Genomic DNA, 19,390 nt, shown 5'->3' on the forward strand with positions numbered 1-19,390 from the left:
TAAAGCATTATTTTACCAGGCACCTGAACTTTTCCTGCACCTTACATGAGCACCTTGAGCAAAGAGTTTAACGAGACAGGACAAAGGAAGAGGCAAGCAGCCAAACAGAGCTTCTTCTTTTCTCCCCACACCTTAAGACATGCTCACTCTACAAACAGCATGACCACTACAACTCACTGAATTTGAAACCTCAGTTGTCACAGATATATTATAGTTAAATGTAAAGAGTCAAAGGAGTCTGTCTACACATGCATGCTCATGTGTGTGTTTTGGAGTTCAGGTCTTGTCAATCAGCCCATCTATCAGTCAAAGCAGTTCAGCCACAGATGCCCAATACAAGCAAAGAAGTGACTAGAACTGATGGAGACAGATGCTCACTCTCACTATGAATTTTTTAAAGTCACATGTACTGACCAAAAAAGAATTAAGAATTAAACATTAAATCCTAGCTATAAAAGGGATTCTTGAACTGCATACAAATTTAAAAAACAATAGGAAGAACTTCATAATGGAAGTCAGACAGCATTCACCAACTTTCTAGCAGTTTAATCTGGATTTTAAAATTTGATAGTATACTACAGTTTAGTCTGTTTAAAGACTAATGTTACATGATTATGTTCTCAATATGGTCTTTTCTACCTCCCCCACAAACTCCTCCTAAGTATAAAACTAGGCAAGAAAATTAACAGAAAACCAGGCATTTATTTTGAATAAACTTTTTCCCTTTTTATCTGATAGTCATGAAAATATACCAAACTATTTAAACAAATCCATTCCTCTGATACTACATTGAAGTAGCCAGAACAGATTTTATATGTAAGTCTTTTTTTTCCCCCCCTTTCTCCTTTCCTTGGTGGGGGGAGAGAGGTCAGGGAGAGAAAAAACACTTTTTTACTACACAGTTTCTTTCTAAGCTAAGTGTTCAAAGAAATCCATCCAACTCTGAAGTATTAAGTGATTAAATTTTCACCACTTTTATATATTTTTAACTAGCCTTACAGTTCACAAGCATTTATATTCCACTTCTTCAGGAATCACAAAGAATAAATTACGCTATTTGCCCTGGACCAAACAGTGTGTCTGTATCAGCATTACATTTTAAGAACTGTAGCTTGCAGCTCGTACGTAATCCAAATCACATCATCTCCGACAGCACTTATGTCATGCAGTGAATCAGATGTGTGTTACTGCCTTGAATATTGATTGTATGTTGCAGTGAGCTTCTAACACCCACATAGAGTTCACTGTAGCACTAGAATTAACAATACATGATGAATTATGATGAAGTAGGAAGAGTACATTATTGGTTTTAACACTGCATTTCCTGTGTATTTTCAGGAAAGCACACGCTCCGCTTCTTTTGATCACTAATACACATGCTGTACAACTAGCAATTTTGGAACAGGACGTAGAAGAATATATTAAATTGGGCCATGAATTCTAAAACAATGAAAGAGATTGAATCTAACATTACCAATTGTAACAAAAAGGAAAAAAAGCATCCTGATATTTTAAAAATGTATGGGAAACCATGAAAGTAGAATGTTACTAACATGGCTGAAACGGAATTTGTGAGGGCTGGAGACATATGCCATATGTAATTATTTCAGAAAACAAACATCTAGAAGTACATGTTGTAAAATGATATTCTTATCTGAGAAAAGGAGATCTAAGGAGGACAAACCACAGAAAAAGGATGATGGTGTGAGCTAAAAATAATATTCAGATCCTGATTCAAACTGCCCCACATCTGAGTCTGAACAAAGTTCGAACAAAATCAAATTTAGTCTGCTATGGCTAAGAATGATAGCAGCAATTAGACACCCCCCAACGCCATCCTGTGTTCCTCGGACTGAGCCACACAGCTCAGCCTGAAGAAATGATATGTTTATTTACAGAATAGCATCTTGGCTCTCCATTAGGTGGAGTAACATACCCTAGAAGTTATTCAAACAGATTAAGTCTTTATTTCAGGTAATTTGGGCAGCACTGCAGTGATCAGTCATCCCCACAGTCACCACAGGAGGCAGGGCTAATCCAAGATCATTTTGCTTTAAAAATGAGCCCCCCCAAAATACCCATCAACCACACTAAAAACTTATCATAATCAAATACCCTCATAAAAATCCCAATCATAGTCAAGAACAGAAAAAGGAAGAAAGAATATTAATACCCTTGTACTTATTTTCCTCAGAGCACAGACATTCAGCAGTTTATATTGCTATATGATATATAGCAACCTCCATGGCTATTTTTACTTTTTTAGATTTTAAGCCTTCTCTAGCAGGATAGCTACATCAATGCATTGGCCATAACAGAAACCTGAACAACCGGAACAACCAGAACTACAAACAGGAGAAACGTGAATACTCTGAATGTATTAGGCCTGATTTCACAAAGATTCGATGCCTTTCTTTACCTTCCCATAAAAGTATTCCTTCTTCAGATTTGTCATGAAATTTTGATTATACAAACTTACTGGGTTTAACCTAGAACTCAATATTACTGTCCACAGTATAATTCTCTTACAGGAAAGGACTTTTTGACTCATTCCTGGTAAAGAGCCACAGTGAAAGTAGATTGTTTAATCTGGAGTAGATTCTTTGAGATACTTAACTACAAACTATTAAAACAAATCATTGTAAATATTTTACAGCTACCTCTACATGATATGTTTCTGTGTTATCCCAAAGAGTCTTCCAATTCCTAATTTGGACCCATAGTCTTCCCTTTTCTTCTTTCAAGGTAACCAGTATCTCTGGTCCAAGATGACAAAGCTGCCTGTAGAAAGTGAGCTCTTTTCAAAAGCATCTTTAAGTATAAGATGATCCTCCAATCTGAAAAATACAAAGGAAGTTCACACTACTTAATATACGGTATCCGATCTTATCTTTAGGAGTGGAAGACAGAAGTAGGAGGGCAAAAAACCCCAACGAGAAGAAATACAAAGAATACATTTAATAGATGTTCTTTGCAGTAGTATCAGAAGAGTTCTATCCATAAAAAAAATAACCTAATGCAAATAATTCAGTCTTTACTATTTCCAGTAGCAAGTTTCCTAAAATGTTGAAGCCTTCCATGCCTGCTGACTCAAATATGGCCAAGCATGAATGGGAAAACCTCCCTAAAAAGATCGAGAACAAAAAAGCTATATAAATACATAATCTGTTAAGGCTAGGTTGGGGTGGGTTTTTTTGTCGTTGTTTGGGGTTTTCTTTTTTTTCTGAATGGATATAAATTGAGTCTGGTGTAGCAGACTGGAATCAATTGCACATTTAGCACACTCCTTCACTTAATGACTTTTCACTCAAATTTGCAATTATAATTCTCTGGTGATATCAGCTGCCAACAATAGTTCTCTGTAACACTGTGATGGAAACAAGCTGAGAATTGCAAAGAGACATTCATACTCCAAAGTCCCTTTGCTTACCTTTGGTAACAAGGGCACATTTGGACAGCCTGCTAACATCAGCAGTCCAACAGTTAAGTCTACACCATATGACTAGGTTGCTGGATAAGCTGGTAAAGGGCCAAGGCACCATGAAATCTACAGCCATCTCAAGACAATTGTTTCCATTTTAAGGGTAATCCTGTATGAACATACTCCAATCCTTGCAAACAATATAGTTGCAAATATGACAAATCCTGGCATTTGCACACTTAATTTCAGTAAGTGGAGTCTGCAGGTTGTTACTGCAGCCTGTAGATTTTGGTGAAAGCACAGTGTCACAACAACAAATTTCCCCTGCTGTGAGCTCAACTCCTCCACTGCAATTAAATCCTGAATGATATCAGGCTGAAGTGATCTGTACATCACTATCAATCCTAACCTTGCTCCAGAGCATATACAATTTTTAAAAATTACTTCAAAGAAAATATCCTCAAGCCAACAAGCATGCAAGTCCCAAACATCAGATAAGTGCATGGCACTTGATTTTACAAAGCATCTTTGTCCTTCTGCACAAGTTCAAAAAAACCAGGTAATTATTTGTTTTGCAATAATACTCAAGAGACCCATTCTTTTAAGTACACATATACAGCCTGCTTCCACAAAGGAAACAGTCCACACAACAGCAGCATGTAATCATGGCATCCACTTCAGGATCAACAATCTCAAAATCAAAGCAAAACCCATACAACAAAAAAAAAATCCAAAACACCTTTCAGCTACTCTCAGAATGATTATTTAAAATGCAGATTTCACCAAGTTCTTTTCAGAAAATAATTTTACTGACAGTAATTGGAAACAGACATAATGTGCTAGCAAAAACAGTTCATTTTGAAAACATTACTCCATATTCTCAAATCAATCTTACATAGGATCTGACAAATATACTCAGAAAATTACTACTTTCATAGCCTCTCAAACACCATTTCCTCTAGAATCAAACCACCTAACTCAATAATTCATAAAACAAAAAGAATTAAAATAGACTTCCCTAATCTGTCAATATGCCAGGAGTATATCTGACAAATTTGAGTCATATTTCCCTACTTGGAGCAATGTAACATTTAACATTTAGTTACTGGACTACAATAAGAGGCAGCATTCAAATTTTTCTGGAGAAGACTGAAGTGACTTTTAGCCAGAAACTTTTTTCTTAATCATTGATTCTGTATTTTCTACAGAATTACCAGTATCATGTAGAAAAAAGCACCATGGCATTCACAGGAGGTTCCTGACAAGCACAGAAACCACCACTCCTGACTGAGAAAGTCAAAAGAGTCATGAGTACCACCAACCTCTGGAAGGCACATGGAACACACCCATTTGGAATCGATTTTTAAAGATGTGGACAAAAAGATAATCATGAACAGCTAAACACTTATCAAAGGCAGAATGTACCCAACAAAACTCACATGAAGAGGTGGGGTCCTACTCTGATGAAAGTTAAATGGTGTATGTAACATACTTTGACTTTAGGAAAGCTTTCAACAGTTTCCCACCACCATCTCACCTGGGAGCTGAGGAAGCCCAGGCTCAATGAACAGAAGGGAGCTGAGCCAGAAAACTGCCCAGATCACTGGCTCACGTGGCTGCAAGCAACAGCCAAACATCCAGCTTGCAAACCGGTAAGGGAGGACCCCAGGGGCCAGCACAGGCCTCCAAACACACTCATGAGCAACCAGGAAGATGGCACAGAGTGCACCCTCAGCAAACTGGCAGGTGACAGTAAAGTGGAGGCGGGCAGAGTTGACACAGTGCATGGCAGTGCTGCTAGCAACAGAGACAGGCCACCACAAACCTGAGGATGGGGCCAAAAGCCTCATTCTGTTCAAGAAGGAAAAGCGCAAAGCTCTGCCCCCAGGGCAGAAGAACCCCATGTGTCAGCACAGCCTGGGGAGAGCTGGCTGAGGAACAGCCCTGCTGGAAGGGGCCCAGGTGCTGGGGCAGAAGCCAGCTGAAACGGGAGCCAACATCTCGCTGCAGAGAAGGCAAACGCAGAAGGGACTGCGGGGAAGGGAGGTTATCGCTCCTCTGCCTGCCACTGGCAAGGCCACTGCAGATACCGAGTGCTCAGGTGAGGGACCTCCTGCAACGGGATGCTGAGGAACCAAGCAGGGTCCAGCCCTGGGCTACCAAGGTGGTCAGGGGCTTCAAGGGCATCACCCACAGGGAGGCTGAGGGAGATGGCCCTGTTTTCTTTAGCAAAGAGAAGGCTTGGACCACCTAAGAGCTGCCCACAGCTACCGAGATGGGGACGCTGAAGACAGCGTAGGCAAGCTCTCTCAGCACTAACAGACAGAAGAGCAGTGACCACAGAAGGCAGCATGGAGAATTCAGGTTGGACACAGTGACAGACTTTTTCACTAGGAGGGTGGTGAAGCCCAGGAATAGGATTCCCCGGAAGGCTGGAGATTCTCTGTTCTTGGGGGTTTTCATGGCTTTGTAGCACAAAGCCATGGCTGACCCCCTCAGGTGCTGGTTAGAGCCCTGCTTTGAACAAGTGGTTGGACCAGAGACCTCCAGAAGCGTCTTCTGACTAATATACTTGCTAACACTGTGATCTCACTAATTCCTGTAATATGTGGTTCCAGAAATTATAGCCTTGCTTATATAATCATCTTCAGACATGAAGAAGTCATTAAGTCTTTGGTAAATAATTATCCATGGATGACATCAGTACAGACTTTCCTATAAATAGCCAGGTGTTATCTACAGATTACAGTGCTAGCAGGTCTTACAGTTCTAAAATCACAAATATTTTGTGTTAAAACTATTTTAATCAGCTAGTGCCAAATATTTTAATAAACTAGAGAGAAAATGGAAATTGTATACCTAAGCCTACCGAATTTAAATGTGCCAAATACTATCCCGTGGTCGCCTTTGTATCTCACAATAATCTTGCAGAAAAAACCCGTTATTTTATGCCTGTGTCTTTATGAAGAGGTGATATGAAAGGTATTTTCACTTAGCTTGCTTGTAGAAGCTCCCTCGAATTTGAAAGAAGCAACAGAATGTTTCCCATAAGACAATTCTGAATGTGAAATTTTCCTTACATTTAAGGATAGGCTACACATTTTAAGTCTCTATTTTTCCCTATCACATCTCAATTTGGTTTCTTCCCAGTATTAATTATAGCTTTTTAAATCATAATAAATTAAATACAGAAGATGGACAGTATGGCTCATCAAACTGTTCTTTTGTCACACTACAAATGCAGTGCTTTTGTGATAATCAGAATTAAACCAATTAGAGTAAATTAACAGTTTGGGAGTAATTCAGGAGTAAAAGGACTGGTTCCTGTAACTCCCTTTGAGGACAACACAGATTAAGCAACAATTCAATGCAATACACAAAACAGCTTGGTCAAGGAGAAACCTAGGTCATTAGCTGACATCATAATCCTGCTTTTTGGGTATCTTTGTCTAGCAAACCTTAAATTATTTCATGTTGTCATTTCAAAGTAAGAATGATAGGTACTCAGTTTAATCAGTAAGACTACTAGCTGAAATGAATTCTCTTCCTTGCACTGACTGGTGTTTTCACACCTTTGGTTAACTAAGCAATGTATTAATTAAAAAAAAAAAACAAACAACCTCTACAACTGCATTAGCGGGTAGTGCACTGCAAGAGGAGGAGATTTGCAAAACTAAACAGTTTGTGCTGAAGACAATATTCAAGCAACATATACTCTAGGGAAGTTCACTCCAGAATTAGCTCTAGTCCTACCTATGGTCTAAACAGCTTTACAACAAATGCATTAGAGAAATCCAAAAGCACACCTTTTAATTTTGTTTAATCCAAAAAGAAGTTAATTTGCATGTTCAGCAGGATCAGTAGCAAAGAACGCCATTATGCAGCCTACGGGGATATGCATTATGGAGAAAATAATGCACAGTTACTCCAAAGTTAATCCTAAAGCAATTTTTATTAGCTGCATTTTTAAGTCACAAAACCTAAACACTTAAATTTTATCCATGCCTGCAAAATACAGATTAATGCACGAATGCATCAATTACATGCAGCTGAGATCTTCGTCACATCTCAAACAGAAAACAACTGTGCAGTAATAAGATAATTTACTTCAATTTAGTACTGCTTTATAATTATCTTAACAAGGGATGCTGTTGTACAACGACCATTCCAAAAACATAAAGATAATACTCACACCACAGAGCCTGACTATTGGTGCACTTTAAGGATGGTTTACACTGAGCATGGTAAGAGCACTGTGGCAGAAGAGCGGTCCTGCTCTCTGTCTTCCAGCTGAGGGCTTCCTGCTTCCTCCACTGTGACAGGAATTTTATAATTTCATGACGCAAATTACTTGGACAACTATATTAGCTGCAGACTAATCCTGGAAAAAGAAAAAAATATCAGTTCTGTGCTACAGCAGGTAGCTGTTTCGGTGGCAATATAGCATTAAATCAATACAGATGAATTGTTTAACCACAACACAAACATTTCACCACCACCACCCCCAGAAAAAGACAGCAATACTTAAGACCTCTGGTATCAACATTTTGAGTGGGGAATAACAACACGAGCAAGCTATGTATCTCATAAAGACATAGTAAACAACAGAAAAACGAATTTAGCAAAGTCGTGCTCCCTTAAATGTAGTATCAACTTTATAAGCATTTAGATGCAGCTTCACTACATCCATGACTTGCAACAAGAAACTGACATTTGAAAAAAAAACCAACCAAACAACCAACAGAGAAACACCAAGTTGCCTTTCACTCTCTGCATCAAAGTTCTCCCCAACTGCAAGTCTGAAAACTGTTCTTCGTCATTTTTTTTGTTAACACTGCATGTTAACATGGAGCTCTGCCCACAGACTTCTATGCCAAACACAGTCAGCAGACTCCACCTCCACAAAAATCAGCTGAGCAGGACTTACAGGGCAATCACTTTTCCTAAATGCTGGAGGGAGTTAGAAATCTGCCATGTGTTCCCAATGCTCCACCTGCTGGTATGCGACAGCACAGGTTAGTCCAGAAATCACCCTGACCTTGGAGACTCAAAGAACAAACAAAAGTGTCTGAGTAGTCAGAAGCATCTGAAGCACTTAAGGCAAAACCTCCCCCGAAGAACTTGACAGTATAACATTTCTGAATACTAACATTCCTGAAAAATATTTGTGAAAACCTCTAACTAAGGATGTGGTTCAATCCTCCGTTGGTGGCTGGCTGGCTACTAACACATGAATATTAGTTACTTCATTAGGTCAAGTGTAGAGCTCTGCAGGAAAGTTTGGATAAGAGATGCAAGCCAAGTCCAAAAGTGGAGGTCCCACACACACAAAAAAATCAGGACATCTAGAGTTTCTACATGATAAATTTTATCAGGATTTTAAAATGAACTTTATACTAGAGCCCAAAATAAAAAAAATCTCAATAAAACCAGGCATCTCCCCAACACAAATGAGTCAAGAAAAAAAAGTAAAGCTGCCCACCTTATTTCACAACATTTACATATGAAAAATAAAATGTTTACAAAATTAAAAAATAAGCTCTTCACAGGAATCCTGCCATACTCTGCTCATAAACCCAATGATGTTCCATGAAAGAGATTTGAAGAACAAGAATGCAACAGCCCTTAAGACTTGTTGAAAGAGCTCAAAGGTCTTCATTCATCTTTCCACAACATCTATCATCTGTTTCAGTTGCTTTTTTATAAGCCAACCAAACAAGGATAAGTAACTGAAGAAAACTATCAAGGTGTTTGGAGATTAACTCAACTTGCAAATCAGCTATTTTCATTAATCTCCATTGTTTACCTGCAAGTTATTGAAAGTACTTTTTACAGACACCCACTACTCCTTTATCTGAGTGACCACATGCAAATTTTCAGTCAGTTTTGCAGATCTGTTGTATCTCAGGCAGAGGTCAGAGGAGACCATATCAGCTCAAAGAAATGTTGTAAAAACATCAAGAAATTACTTTAAGGAATCAATTCAATTAAAAAAAAAATCCATGTGCAGTTTGTTATCTTCTTCCAATGTGTAGAATTAAAACACTAACTGGTACTAGAGTAATAAGCATCAGCCATAGCATTTCTAGAACAAGTACGTTCTGTGCAAATAGTTAACCTGTACAATGGGACAAATGAAGGTACACTTAAGGAAATGCTGCAAATACAGGCTTCCAGTCATTGTATAAACTCAAGCACCAACAGCAGACCAAAACTCACTAACCTGACACAAGAAGTCAGCTGCCTTAGATCCCGCTTAAATGCAAGAGGTTATCACAGCTGGCAGTATTTATCAAGCTCTGTATGCAAATGAAATTCCATATTCAATCTTTCAAATTTCAACTTAACTACAACACTATTTAAAAGTAGAACTCCTCAAACTAATTCTATTCTCCAACTTAAAGCAGTAGCTTAAAAGACAGGAAACGTCGTTATCAATAACCCGTACACCACAGTGCTTCAGTTGCCAATGATCTGACAGTCCTAGCTGTGCAAAGATTAACCAGACAGCTAAAATAACTTCTTGATTCTACAGAGGGAGAAGAAACGACTGAAGCAGATAGCCACACAGTTGAAGTTAACAGCATATTATAAACCATCTAAACTATTAAGAAAAATTCTGCAATAGTAATTTGTAGTATACCAGTAAATTGACAGAAAGCCAGTATTTATTTTTCGTTTAGATGAGGTAACTTAGGAAAACATTCCCCTTTTCACAAAAAGAAAAATAATTAATGATTAACAGTCTTTGAGAACTGCAGCAGAGGTTTGGTTTTATGGGGATGCCCGGTATTCTTAGGAGAAATTTAAAAGCAATACTACACATAACAGCAAGTCAAGCTGTGTAAAGGTCTTGTTTCTTAATTTACATATAAGCAAGAAGTTAGATCATTAACTACATTAAGGGACATCACACTGAGATCTGTGTTGTGTAAGAAAGAGCAAAAAATAAACCAGTACTTCTCATTGATATTATAGTATGCAACTTCACATTAACATACAGAGTAACAGCTTCAACCAGTCTGTTAGAAGGAATGTTTAAGTACATAGATTCATATTACTTTCCTGAGATTTTACTGCTTCTAGTTAATATTTGGCATAACCTGACTCTTAACTGAACCACCAGCTTAGTAATTCCTGATCCAACTAGTGTGTTTATCAAGACAAGTCATTTAGTCACCATATTCAAAGTGAAAAAATGCATTGTGTAATTTTGATTAGGCTTTTGAACTCAAAGCAGTCATGCAGGCTGAAATCAAACAAAAAAATGCAAGACCAGACTATCGTGCCTAATCACATGATGTCCGAGGATATCAACTACTACATTTATTTTTAATTAATATTAAAATCATTGGATCAGACGTGGCAACTCATTTTTCAAGTTAGAGTAATTTTAAAATAAGTCAGAGGAGAGGGAAGTGTCAAAATAGATGTGTATTTTAAGAAATTACCACATTTCCTTGTTAATCTCTTATCACAGCTGATTCAAGTTCTGAACATGGCAAGCTCTGGTTAGTGTTATAGTTTTCTCTTCTGCTATAAAGGCTAGAGCTATGGCATACCAATCTTCATAAAACTCTAGAAGTCACCTTAACTTTCCTTGATATTTCCTTGTAATACTCCCTTGATATATTCAGAACTGATGAGGGACAGGTTGCAGAACTAGCTTCCCTGATAAGAGAACATTCCCAGTGTTCTAGTGACCTCAAAGTGCCTGATCCTGTCAGCAGACAGCTTAGTTATCCCACAGCAAAGGGCTATATGAGAATGAACATGTCCTTGACCTACAGGGAGATCAGAGTTAGACTCATAGAACCACCATCAAGAAACACACCCTTGAAAACACTTGCCCTTGTCTTAGTGGGATGAAGTATATACCTGTCAAACAATATTAAAAATTAGCTAGCTGTAGTATTTCTTGTCTTAACCTAATTTCATGAAAAAAATGTGTTTATTCTTCTAGAAGTGAGTGCAGTATTGGTTAAAGTTTTACTGCTTAAATTTACTGAACAATACTTTAAGATTAGCAAAACTCCCAAAGAAGTAGACTGAAGGGCAACCATGGAAAGAATCTTTATTTACAAGCACGATCTGTATATAACCAGATCATTTAGTTACAAAGTTTATCAGCAGTGCTAATAATATATCACATGGTCTCTATAAAAGCTAGATACTCTCAGTAAACATGTTAACAATACACATTACACTAAGTGTACGACTATGTTGTAAAAATATATGTTAAAATAATGATGCATATCAAATATGGACTAGTCAGCCAGCAGAATGAATGTGGATAAAAAGAAAAAGCAACAGTCTTTAAGCACAAAAGTGCCCATCTCCAGGAAAAACCACAAACAACACACAACTTAGGTGCCCCCAGCCAGAGCACTAGTAAGGATAAAGCAAAAGAAAGGAAGATGTGATGGAAAACTCACAGCAATTTTAACTTTAAATACTTAAAGCTAACACTGATTCAAGAATATTACAATGAGTACCAACTCGCCAGCTCCAGCAGCCAAGACATGTCTTAGGAATTCTAGGTAACAACAGCTAAACAACTAGACAGATCACCGTTTGCTTAAACCAGCACAGAGTTTTCAGCGTGTTCTACTTTTACCCTTTTGTTTCCAATTTCTACCTTACTAAGTAACTCTGCCCTCTATTTTACTGTTCTATTTGCCTGGTACTGAGGACATGGGGAAAGTTTAGTTAAGGTTAAAAAAAGAAATACTCTGTGCCAGCAGCGCCAAGTAGTCTGTACCCTAGGATATATGCTTAGGAAAATCACGCACTAAGGAGCATTTTCTGCCAAGCTGCAGAGGGTCAGCAGGGCATCTTCTGTTGCCAAGCATCAGCTTTGGGACACAGCACTTTCCAGAAGGTACAAAATTGAGCCTTTTCTGCAGGTTATCAACAGTACACAACATACCTCACCACTCGCCCAAAACTGCAAACTCACACTGTGATTTCTGCATATAAAAGTGCTCAGTTAGTGCACTGAACACTCCAAAATGGCAAACTCAGCAGTTTGAGATAACACATAGAAAAGAGCTCAGTCTTCAGGAACACTTATAAACACTCTGAACAACAGAAGAATGACAACCCTGCATTTGGCTGAACCATGCTGTATCTGCAGAGAAAACAATAAAGTCAATGAAGAAAGTCCTCTGAGAATCATCTGGCATTTTGATTTATTATACTCATGTTAAGCCTCCAACATTCATTCTCTACAAAGCTCTGACACAGCAAAAGATTTGTTTTGGACTTATTTCTATATTCTTTATATAAAATGCCCATGTTCTTACAAATTCCACTAATGCCAGTTTGGTATCTAGCATCGTGTTGATTCAGTGTGAAACATAAGAATTAAACAGCCTTTTAGTAGTCTGGCTTCCTCATTCCCACAGGATTCAACATGCCCTCAGATATGAAACAATCTTATCTAGGGCACTTCTTGTGAATATTTTAATCTTATTTCCTTTATCTTTCTAACCTTCATTTCTGCAGAAATATAGACCTGATTCCCCCAACCTTCTTGTGCTGTTAAAACTAGTGGTGGTGTTCAGACTGAGGGATCTTAAGACAATAGTATACAAGGAACAAACTGATATTATTAAAGAATAACTTCAGGCATAGAAAACTTATCTGTACTAAATACTAAATAAATTTTAAACTGTAAGATGGGGTGTGCTGCTTCTCATTAAGTGCCAGCTCAGACAAAGCAATGCCTCTTTATTGGGTAGTTGGGCATTCTCTTGTTAGACAAGTTTACTGCTGTTGTAACTTACGGACCTCCCTAAAAAAGAAAAAAGCAAGAAAATTTTGAAAGAAATATAAACAGGAAAGACTGGGACTCCTATTGCATTGACAAGCTGATCAACAGGATCTCTGTACATTCTCTTCCATGTGTATGCTTTATTATAAACTGGTATTATAACCTTCTTGAAGTAAGAATCAGTGGGAGAGGAGTTTTTCCATTTCTAGATTTATTTTTTTTTTTTTTGTACAACCCTGAGCATTGTTACGGGATCAACCATTCATCAGTACAACCATCCCTTTGTTCTTCTTTACCTTCATCACTCCAATACTGCGTCCAAGCAACAATCTGGAAAAGATCACTGAGCCAGGCAAAGAACAGTTAGACTAAACAACTAACCAAAAAGTTTTTAAACAAACTAGATAAAATAAATTCTGTAAAAAAATGATCACAAATATGTCTTGTTACCTTCTAAACCATTTCAGAAAAATCTGTCAGCATGCAGTATATCCATATTATCCAGGCACTAAGATTTTAGATCATTTTAATATTATTCCATGTTGCGCATGCCAAAGATAGATCTGAATAAGCTTTCAGATGAAAATGGTAAAACTGAACAGTTTTTTTTAAGGTTTTCCAGTCCAGATAGTTCTGAAAGAAGTGACCTTTCTCTTATTCCAAAAGTTCCTTCCAACAACGGCAGGCAAGCTTTCACCATTATATATGCTTCTAGCTACAAGACTTTTACCTCTCTGTTCCATAGATCAAAACCAGAAAAATCCCCATCGTGTTAACTAAACCAAAAATGTAAGCAGTATGCAAGCAGCATACTAACTTGCACAGTCTATTCAGCTTGTTCTCAATCTGATTATTCACCTGTTTTGTACCGACTGCCATCTGCCCACTCCTCCTCCTGTCTGTCTCCGACACAGACTCTGTGCCATCTCATAAGCCCTTTTTTTTTTTTTAAGCACTTTCTTGCACCCTTCTTCTAGGTCACTGATACATACTACGAATAAACTTAATTAGAAGATTGTTTCCCAGGGCTCCTCAGTCATTATATTTCAAGTCAACTTTAACGGAGAGAAGGTTTTGCTGTGAAACACTTAAAAAGACCTATACACTTACTTTCTGTATTTAAATATATTTATATACATAAAATGGCTTTGCAGATAAATTATACATATTAAATATGTATATAAATATATTGACGTGCATATTTAAGACAGGAAATAGATTCAAGACCAAGTCAACCACTGCTCACATTTATTTTCCCATTTAAACTGCAGCATGAGAACTAATCACCAGTAGATACATACAAGAGTAAGCACACAGGTATTTTTATTTTAGGCAAACAATCCACTGCTTCATGAAACTTGACAGTTGTCTCCATTAACTCTATAGCTGTTACAGCCAAATCTTATCATGTGTTGAAAAGGATGCTGGGATTAATTATGTAGTTCCAATCTGGCCCTTTTATTACTATCAGGAATGTTCGTTTCCCAAGTTGTACATGACAGTCACTTAAAACTCCATCTGGCTTTTTTGATTTACACCAGGAACTTCCGTGCTAAGAGTTCATGAATATATTATCTGCGCTGATTTTTTTCTTCCTCTCCTAAAGAGCAAAAAAGTTTTCATCAAAAAGCCTAAATACAAAGGAACCTGTAAATGCCTGTTAACGTCAAAATTTAGGAAGTAACAAAGAAAGATTCTATGCATCTTTACATAAGGGTGGGGTGTTTTTTAAACAAACAAAAAAAAAAAGTAGAAAAATAAATCCAAAAGAACCTTCAATTTACTTTGCCACTGACCTTTAGACCTGACACCCACTGCATCCTGTGGGAAACTTTTCCAAGAGCCAATTTTCTTATAAATATTTTAGCAGATTTAAGCATCCTGAATGTGTTTTATTTGCCTACATCTACAGATGAAACGTCTGTTGAATAATGACAACATGTATGTGGACTTTCATATTCACATAAGTATCTGTAAAGCAATAAAACATAATGTAATGGCATCTTGAAAGTGCTACATAGAGGTGCTTTTGAAGTTTTGGTGGTGGTGGTTTTTTTTGGGGGGTGGGGTTTTTTTGCTTTTTTTACAAGGTTTACTCTTACAGCTGCTTTAAGTCTCTAAAATGCATGAAAGAGCATTGCTGTCCATTTTCCCGCATATGGGTTTAACACAATTTGCATATCCTCCAAAAAAATAACAAAAGCACTGGAAAAAGACCACTCATTTCTACATTTGTGTGATAAAAGTGATAGTGATAACTCAATTCCCTACTCAAAAAGAAAATTCAAGTCCCTCTTAGGCATTTTGCCAATAAATTTCCTTAAACTCCACAAGAACAGCTCACTTAGAGGAATTTGTTTAGCTTTTAAGTGTCAAAGCACTGCACCTGTTCCTTTTCAGATAAGCAGTCTCCTCGTCAAGTCTTATATTCCTCTCATTTCTCCATTACAATGAGAAATTGTTTTCTGCAGTATAGAACAGATCACTTATGGAAAGTCACAGGAAAGATTTCTTCATTACTTCCATGGGCCACATCCGCACTCCTCTCCAGGTACGCTTCTCCTTGTCAACCCTTCTTCCCTCCCTTCTGTGTATGGTTCCACTGCAGAGCTATACATCTTGTTCAGTCCTGTACATGACTGCTGTATCACTGCTCGTAAGGAAACCTCCCAGCTGTTCAAAAGAAGCCATGGAGCCAGTCAAGGACAACCACATTCAGCAAGACAGGTAAGCAGGAATTGGCTCCCTCACACTGCTAGAGCGCCAACTAAAGAGACTAGAGTATATTTAAGAAACACTTTTTGTTTTTTGAAACTGAAACATTAGCTACTGTTGAAAGAAGGTGTCCGATTTACTTGGAATGAAACTATAAACATTGCATTACTGGAGGATTTTATGCCAGCAAGTTTCAGCTAGATTTAGCAAGCAAGAAAAACAGAAGGAATGTTTGTTTTTGAGAGCTTATAATGGAGGGTTTGCTTCAACTTCACCCATCAAGTGACAGTATCTTCATTATGTATGACTAAATGCTAACTACAAGTTTAAAACATCAGTATATGAAGGCACAATTCCTCACAAAGACTGTGTAACAAGAAGTGCACAGTAATAGTCTATAAAAGCCTTTGTTTTCCAGTCTTATTATCAAAGCTTCTGTTGAAACTGTAGTCCCTTGGTTTTTATGACCGCTTTATCACCAGCCATCAAAACTGCATTAGTGGTCCATCTATATATGATACAGATCAAGGCTTCTGTCCAGTAAAATCTCTCTCTCACGATTATCTCCATAGCCACATTACTTCACAGTGGTTACAGTTCCCATTACCAAAAGGAACAAGGGGATGAGCTCAGTCTCACTCCAAGTTATTCCTCTCATGTCTCCTAGGAGGACAGTATTATGCTCTTGGCATAGATCTCTTCGGCATGCTCGTAAGAAATTTGCATGTAGACATTTGAGACAACGAGCAGCCAGTAACTATTCAGCTCTCAAAACCTACAGTAAGATAACGCCAATGAATTTTCATGCATGAGAACAGCAGGACAGGATGTACAGTGCAAGCTTACATAAGACACAAGGCACTGCTGGGAACCAACAGCAGAAATGGCTCAGGAAAATGCTGATGTCACCCGTATACGTTTGGGCTGCGCTGGCCAAGTTTATCTGATCCTAAAACTGGCCTTTCTGGCTGTTTGTAAAAGCTCAGTTTGCTCTGTTTTACCAAGATCTTGAAAAAAGAACATGTTTTCAAAAACCCAAGCTTCTTCCTAATATTAAGGTGAAAGATAAAAAATAAAACCCAAGACGACTCTAGATTCAATCACTGTAGCACTTAAGCAAGAATCTAAAGAAAAACAGAAAATGTAATGGAGAACTGGAAAAAGCGTGTCATTATATACACAAATACTTGCTCCTAATACTTACTAAAATAATAGTTCAAGCACAACTTATCTGTTTTAAAATATGACCTCTGCAAACCTACTAAGGTCAATGAGACTTAGTAGTTACTCAGTGAGCCCTGCTTGCATAAATTAAAGATGCCTAAGGGTAGCTATGAAACCGGGTATTTGATTTTTCCAGGGCACCTACATATTATGAATTAACAATGAATTGCCATTTTAGCAGAGCAGCTTTCAGTTTTGTTAAAAAAAAAAAAAAAAAGAGAGAAAACCACAACCAACCAACCCACCCCAACTGTGTCGTGCTTACCTTCTCCCTGACATATAAAATATTAAAACTGATTATGGAAGTTTCATATTAACTTGAGTAGACAAGTGAGAAACTATAGATCAAATTACTTTCAAAAAGCCCCTAAGATATGAGTCAAATAGTGCTTCTTCCTGGTGTATCCTTCTACAATAGACTTAAAAAAACCCCAAGTAATCTAGCTGCACAACATAGTATAAAGCAAAACTTAGCTCCCTGAGGTCAGTATTCACAGCAGCAGCAACTCCCAGCTCTGTGCCTGGCTGCTTTCACCTGTTATTGCAGTGGCTGCACACCACTTCAGAACAGTGTGTAAACCACCAGGTAACTCCTTCATAGTTCTAGGACTCTTGCTTTGAAGTTCTTCCCTATGGCATACTTAAGGCATTTGATTTTCTGTAGAGAGCGATATAAGGTGAGAGAGAAAATACTGTTCCTAAAAATTAACTACTCACTTTATCTTTCGTTACACATGTAAGGAACATATTGTCACTCCCTTTAATATTTTCCTGCAAATGCAGAGGCACCCTGAGATAGCATTGAGTTAATGCAACTATCCAACCCTGGCAAGTGCCACTGAATGGTCGGTCTCACAGTAAGTTACAAGCCAATGCCAGAAGTAATTTCTTCATCATATCATCTATTTCAGAATACCTCTCTTCCAGTTCCCTACCCAAACACCAAATCTAACACCATGCAGCTCAGAGATACTAACTATCAGAGATAGTCAGCCACATTACAAATTCACAAGATTTCCTTGGCACTGGAAGAGGACACCAGCTTTGTTCTAAGCAAATGGGAGGGAAAAAACACCCACAAACTATTTGCACTGTGGAATGGCAGCTCACTGAAAGCATATTAGCACACACTCTTTAAAAATATGAAGTGTAAGATGACCACACAGTGCAGATCACGCATTATGTCATTAAACATCTTTTTAAGTGACTATTTCCATCGAAGTGTAGTACCTACTACAGGAAAATTCTGCAAGCAAAACACTCGCACCCTGGCTAAAGCCTTTACACTTCTGTAGTAGAAATAATGTCGTTATCTACCTGTTGTTACTATAGCAGATAAGCATTTCACAGTCATTAGTATATTTATTCACAGTACATTTCTGGAAGGCACCACTATTCCTGATTCATAAGCAAACAGGACTGATGCAGAAAGACTGATCCAAGGTCACAGAGTAAGTCTGTGGTAAGCTAAGAAACTTCACCTGGTTTTGCCTTCATGCAACTAATACTTTCTATTAATGAGTCTTTGTGGCTTCTCTAAATTATTCTTCAAACATGAAGAGACAACAGACTGCCTGTGGCATTCAAACTCTACATGCTAATAGCAGCTTTACTCCAGGGTTTTCTAAAAAATATCACGCCCAAGGGCCTTGTTCTATACTATCACCGAATCCTACTTCAGCACTAGGCTGCTGTAGTGGGAAAAAAGGGAAATATATATCTAGAGAGATAGATAGATAAAAAATTAGATAGTCTGCATTGTTTGTGATCCATCTCTCTCACAAGAGAAACAAAAATCAGTCTTTGAGTAGTTTTACTCCCTCATGCTACAGACCACCGGGCAAGGGCAAAGTGCAGGGAGGAAGGGACAGTCAGCTCGGGAGACAAGTTATGCAAAGCTGGGGGCCGGGGCGGGGGACAGGAGTCCCTCCAACCCAGAGGGAAAGAGAAAAAATAAAAAAAGGCAGCCCAACTTCTGTTCTCAGGTCAACGGGGTCAAAACGCAGTGAGGGTGTGCTCAGGCCCCAAGGGCTCTGCGGTGGGAAAGGGACCCCTGGCACGGGGTGCACGGTGAAGGGTGCGGGGCTCCTCTCCCTCCCACCAAAACCCCGTCCCGCCCCGCCGAGCGCAAGGGGGTGTCGAGCCCCTCCCCGGCTCACCCCCTCGCCGGGGGACGGCAGCCTGCAGAGTGCCCGCTGCCCGGGGCGCCCCCCGCCGGAGGGAGGGCGCTCCCCCGCCCCACCAGCACGGCCCTG

General features: G+C 38.5%; 2 long non-coding RNA genes across 2 annotated transcripts in view; one reads left to right on the top strand and one right to left on the bottom strand.

Annotated features, from left to right (window-relative positions):
* Positions 1–709: 709 nt before the first annotated feature.
* On the bottom strand, positions 710–8,539 carry LOC113476424. Its single transcript, XR_003397724.1, has 3 exons — positions 8,349–8,539; positions 7,614–7,802; positions 710–2,837 (listed from the first exon to the last, which is right to left on the bottom strand). It is a non-coding gene; the product is annotated as an uncharacterized LOC113476424 (long non-coding RNA).
* A 7,123-nt stretch (positions 8,540–15,662) lies between these two features.
* Positions 15,663–19,390, top strand: part of LOC113476701 — a 27,879-nt gene continuing 24,151 nt past the window's right edge. The window contains exons 1-2 of the long non-coding RNA XR_003397765.1: positions 15,663–15,923; positions 17,919–17,992. This is a non-coding gene — a long non-coding RNA (uncharacterized LOC113476701). The remainder of the gene's footprint in view (positions 15,924–17,918; positions 17,993–19,390) is intronic.

This window comes from Athene cunicularia (assembly GCF_003259725.1).
Source record: "Athene cunicularia isolate RWA chromosome 2 unlocalized genomic scaffold, athCun1 chr2_part1, whole genome shotgun sequence".
In the NCBI taxonomy this organism is placed as follows: domain Eukaryota; kingdom Metazoa; phylum Chordata; class Aves; order Strigiformes; family Strigidae; genus Athene; species Athene cunicularia.